This window comes from Beta vulgaris, chromosome 5, assembly GCF_026745355.1.
Source record: "Beta vulgaris subsp. vulgaris cultivar EL10 chromosome 5, EL10.2, whole genome shotgun sequence".
Classification (NCBI taxonomy): domain Eukaryota; kingdom Viridiplantae; phylum Streptophyta; class Magnoliopsida; order Caryophyllales; family Amaranthaceae; genus Beta; species Beta vulgaris.
The window spans coordinates 48,615,717-48,621,716 of NC_079206.1; positions in this window are offsets into that span (position 1 = coordinate 48,615,717).

The following is a 6,000-nucleotide window of genomic DNA, read 5'->3' on the forward strand; positions in this document are numbered from 1 at the left end:
CTTATCAAACTTACCAAATAAGGCCCACAGTCCTCATAAGATAGTGAAAATAAAACTTGACAGGGAATACATGAATAACATGATTCGATCTCTATAATATATATTAATTCCTCATGTAAATTAATAAATAAAATTCCCTTCTACATGCTCACATCAATTATTCCATACAAACATGATAATTTTTATTCATAATAAATCTCAAAATCACATGCTTGCACACAGGCATAAAACATGTAACAATCAATAATACTAGAAATCACATATGAATTTAATAAGTTCCTATACATGATACGTACTAAAATTCTTTCTCCTTGAATCATGATACTAATCACATAGCACACAGGTATGTACGTACCTTGTGTAGACAAATTCAGAGGCCACTTTTCTACTCTAAAAGTTGCCTAGGGAATAATCTCCGCCTAACAAAATTCAAAACATTGGTATATCAATATACCAATAAACACTAGTAGAATAATTGCTTATTGCTGCAGTTTTACCCATACGCAGCAATATATTACTTAAAAAAAAGTAAAATATAAAATAACCATATTGCTGCGGTTTCAGCCGAAAACCGCAGCAATATGGTTTCAACGGAAAATTTTTGAAAAAAAGTTGACTTTTTGACAAGACATATTGCTGCGGTTTCTGGCAAGAACCGCAGCAATATGCTAAAATAATATTTAAACCGCAACAATATACTTTTGAAATTATAAATAAAAAGAAGCCCAACGCCGGTCACTTATCTTTTCTCTCTCCTCACACACGGTTTTCTCCCCCTATCTCTCTCTCCTCACACTCGATCTCCCATCTCCATTCTCTCCCTCTCTCTCTCTCCTCACACTCGATCCCCCATCTCCACCAATCAACTAGCGATTGTCATCGCTTCATTCGGCCGTTATTGTTAGCCATGTCATCGCCGGCGATTCTTCTACACGACAAGTCGTTCATCTCCCGTAGCTTCCTCTCCTGCCTGAACATCAACCCCAATCATCGCTTCAGCTGTTCATCTTCTCACACTTTGTTCGTCCAGGTCTGTTCGTTCACTCCGTTCACACACGTCGTCTCATCGCTCGTCCTTTCACCATAAAGCTCGTCCAAATCAGTTTGTTCACTCAGTTCCCCATAAAGCTCGTCGCTCGTCCGTCGCTCGTCTGTTCACTATAAAGCCCAGAGATTATGTTTGTTATTAATGTAATTAATGTCTGTTCCCAGATCTTAGTTTCTTAGTTTTTTCATCATTAGTTTCTTAGTTTTTTCATTTTATTAGGTTCTTATGTTTTAGTTTTAATTTTAATTTATTTCTTAGTCTTTTATTTCAGTTTTTTAATTTTTTACTCTAGTTTTATGTCTCTTTTGTATTGGGTGTTTATAAGAGTGGATTGTTATAGCTATGTTTATATTATAATTGTACTATAATTACAATAAATTTAGTCTTAAGAAATGAAAAAAAAAAAAATTACCTGCCCTGCGTCTATTGCTGCGGTTTTGCGAAGAGACCGCAACAATAGACCTGTATTTTTTATATTAAAAAAATATATATTGCTGCGATTTTGAGTAGAAACCGCAGCAATAGGTTGACATATTGATATGGTCAAAAACCGCAGCAATAGGTTGACATATTGCTGTGGTAAAAAACCGCAACAATAGGTTAATTACCTATTGCTACGCCCTTAATTGCTGCGCAGCCGAAACCGCCGCAATAGGCCACTTAATGACCGCAACAATAAGCATTTATTCTACTAGTGAAATTTACAGCAATAAAACTTCACTTAAAAACGTGTCCAAACCTTTTCTAAAATTCTTTTGACACCAAAGATTAAATATTTCAAACCCTAAAATATGGTAATACTAAAATAGGCTTTTAAAATCTCAAAAATTAAGACTTTAATATTTAAATCTCATCTTGAACATAAAATATTAAATCTGAAATTCTTTTGCTTAATAATATGAAACATATAATCTGAAATAATTAAAGATACAATCTTTAAACAATAATTTATCAAAATAATACTTAGAAATATTAAATCAATATATATGAAATCAATATATAAGAAAACGAGGAAAAGAATCAAAAGAAAAAGGAAGAAAAAGAGTGAAATACCGAAATCGCGAGTGAAATATGACAGCAAAATTGCGAAACTTGCAGAGGTCGTAACTGATAGAATAATAATCGGAATGGAGTGATTCTTGAGCCTAAGTTCAATAATATTTCGAGATCTACAAGTTACAAGAAGGAAGTTTTGGCTAGAAATAAACGAAACTATGAGAAATCGGGCCAATCAGATTCGGGTGAGAGAAAAAAACGAGTGAAGGGAGGGAAAGAAAACCATGAGGAGAGAGAGAATAGAAAGGGCCGAAATTTTTGAGTGTGAGGAGAGAGAAAATAATCTTTCTTTAGAAATAAAATAATTGGGTATTAAAATAATTATAAGGAGCTTCCCTTCCCTTTTGGGTTTAGGAAAAGGAGATTGGGCTCAACTAAATTAAAATTGATGATGAATAGGATAAACAAATTAGAACTTTGATCATCAATATGACTCCTTTTCCTTATCCATTTAGAATTTTGGGTTTCTCAATACCATAAAACTTCTTTTCCAATATAATTTACTATTTAAAATTTTATCAAAGCATGCTCAATTAAAATATTTTTAACTTTCTTAAATCCTTAAAATAATTTCATTTGACTTTTTAAAATAGTCAACCCTTTTAAATAATCAAATCATTTAAAACTAAATTATGTTTCGATATAAATACTAAAATGTTATTTATAAAATCCTTTAAAATTATGGGGATTATAGTCTACCCCCCTTAAAAGAAGTTTCGTCCCGAAACTTGACACGAAAACTCACATTCTTTCAGAAAGTGTGAACTCATCTTTTCAAAAGTTTAAAAAGAATTGTGCCACTTGTGCACACTTTTTCTAACGTAAAACACTTGTGTTACTTATGAACACATTTCTTATGTGGAGAATCTACTTCTTTTGCATTAACATGTGCAAATTGCCCAACATAGGCATACATATGCATGAAAATCTCATAAATAGACAAAAAGCAATTTAATTGGATTCAATCCCCCTTAAAGAAAATGAGTTACGCCCTCGTAACTCATCTCAAAGAATAAGTCTGGGTACTTCTTTCTCATCTCATCTTTGGCTTCCCACGTTGCCTCTTCAGACTCGTGGTTAGACCATAGGACTTTCACGATGTGGACATTCTTATTGTGTGTACTATGCACTTTCCTGTCAAGAATCTTGACAAGTCTTTCCTCATATGTGAGGCTATTATTGATGTGAACTCGTTCAGGCTCTAGGACATGATGCTCATCAGGGATGTAGCGTTTAAGTTGGGAAATATGGAACACATCATGCATCTTCTCAAAATCTATTGGCAATGCCAATCAATAAGCTACTTTTCCTATGCGTTCTAAAATTTCATATGGGCCTACATACTTTGCACTTAACTTGCCCTTTTTCCCAAATCTCATGACGCCCTTAGTGGGTGATACTTTCAAGAACACCTTATCACCTATAGCAAACTCGTCCTCACGTCGTTTCAAGTCAGTGTAACTTTTCTGCCTATCTTGCGCAGCTTGAATTCTAGCTTGAATTAGTCTGACGTTCTTGACGGTTTCGTCAATGAACTCTGTCCCCAAGACTTTATTTTCACTAAAGTCATTCCAACAAATGGGACCTCTATATTTCTGTCCATATAATGCCTCAAAGGTGCCATCTTAATGCTCGCATGATAACTATTGTTGTAGGAAAACTCGATCAGATCTAATTGATCCTCCCAACTACCTTGAAAGTTAATCACACATGCTCTCAACATGTCCTCCATAGTTTGGTTAGTCCTCTCAGTCTGACCATCAGTCGCAGGGTGAAAGACTGTACGCATTTTCAATGTTGTCCCAAGATTTAAATATGGACCTTTTTCCAAAATTTCGAAAGAAACCTAGAGTCACGAAACTCCATGTAGTCTCACCACATGCCTAATGTAAGTCTTAGCGAGCTGCATCTTTTTCCATGTCTCCTTAATAGGTATGAACACAATGGATTTGGTCAATCTATCCACAATAACCCAAATAGTGTCATTTCAACTCCTTGTCCTAGGTAAGGCAGTCACAAAGTCCATGGAAATAAAATCCCACTTCCATCCAAGAACCTCTAAATATTGAACCTTCCCCATGGGTCTCTTATGATCTACCTTCACCTTCTGACAGGTTAGGCACTTAGACACATATTCAGCTACCTCTCGCTTCATATTTGGCCACCAATAGATAACCTTAAGGTCTTTATACAACTTATCACCCCCAGGATGCACAGAATATGGAGTATTATCCTCTCATCCATAAGGCGTCTCTTAAGGTCATTACACTTCTGTGGTACACACCACCTCCCGTTAAACCTTAGATTCCTATCATTATGAATCTTAAAGTCAGCTTCCTTACCTTGCTTCATTTTCTCCGTGATCTTATCTAGGTGCTCACCCCCAACTTGACCCTCCATGATCTCATCGAAAACTGACAAACCCAAAGAAAGAGTGCTAGGTCTTCCCTCACTTTTCCCAGGATTTAAAATTTCTAAGCTCAGCCTTTGCATATCTCGACACAACTCCTCAGGGACTATCAAGGCACTCAAGCTATGACTCGATTTTCTACTTAGGGCATCAGCAACCACGTTTGCTTTTCCCTCATGATACTGGATATCTAGGTCATAATCTTTAATTAGCTCTAGCCATCTTCTTTGCCTTATATTTAGGTCTTTTTGGGTGAAAATGTACTTTAAGCTCTTATGGTCTGTGAATATCTTACAAGTTGCTCCATAAAGGTAATGTCTCCAAATTTTCAATGCAAACACTATGGCAGCTAACTTGAGGTCGTGGGTAGGGTAATTAGCCTCGTAAGTTTTCAATGGACGTGACGCATATGCTATTACCTTCCTATTCTGGTGTAGCACACATCCTAGACCATTTTTCGAAGCGTCACTATATACCTCAAATCCCTCATTCCCATCAGGCGGGGTTAAAACAGGTGCAGAGGTTAAACGATCCTTCAAGATTTGAAAGGCTACTTCACACTTTTCACTCCACTCAATTTTTGACTCCTTTTTCATCAAGTTGGTCATAGGCCTTGCTATCTTCGAAAAATCTCTCACAAATCTCCTATAATAGCCAGCTAGACCTAAGAAACTTATGATATCTGACACGCTCTTTGGAGTTGGCCACTCACTCATAGCTTGAATCTTAGCAGGATCTACCGAGACTCCTTCCTTAAACACATAGTGACCCAAAAACGCTACTTTCTCCAAACGAAACTCACACTTAGAAAACTTGGCATATAATTAGTTTTTCCTTAATGTCTCCAAAATAATCCTCAAGTGCACATCATGCTCAGCTTCATTCCTCGAATATATTAGTATGTCATCAATGAAAACCACCACAAACTTATCTAGAAACTCATTCATTAAATCCATAAATATAGCAGGAGCATCGGTTAACACAAATGGCATTACAGTGAACTCATAGTGACCATAACGCGTTCTAAAGGTAGTCTTTGGTACATCCTTATCAGCTACCCTCAATTGATGATATCCTGAATGTAAGTCATTTTTTGAGAATACACTCGCTCCATTCAATTGATCGAATGGGTCATCTATTTTAGGCAAAGGATATTTGTTTTTGATGGTTACATTATTTAACTCCCTATAATCAATACATATCCTCATGCTACCATCCTTTTTCTTCACAAGCAACACAGGAGCTCCCCAAGGTGATGCACTAGGCCAAATATAACCTTTATCTAAGAGTTCTTGCAATTGCATTTTCAACTCACTCATCTCAGGAGGTGCCATTCTATAGGGTGCCTTAGATATAGGTGTAGTTCCAGGAACTAAGTCTATGGTGAACTCAACAGCTCTAGCAGGTGGCATACCTGAAATCTCACTTGGAAATACATCCATAAACTCGTTCACAATTGGGATATCCTCAAGCATTACTTCAACTT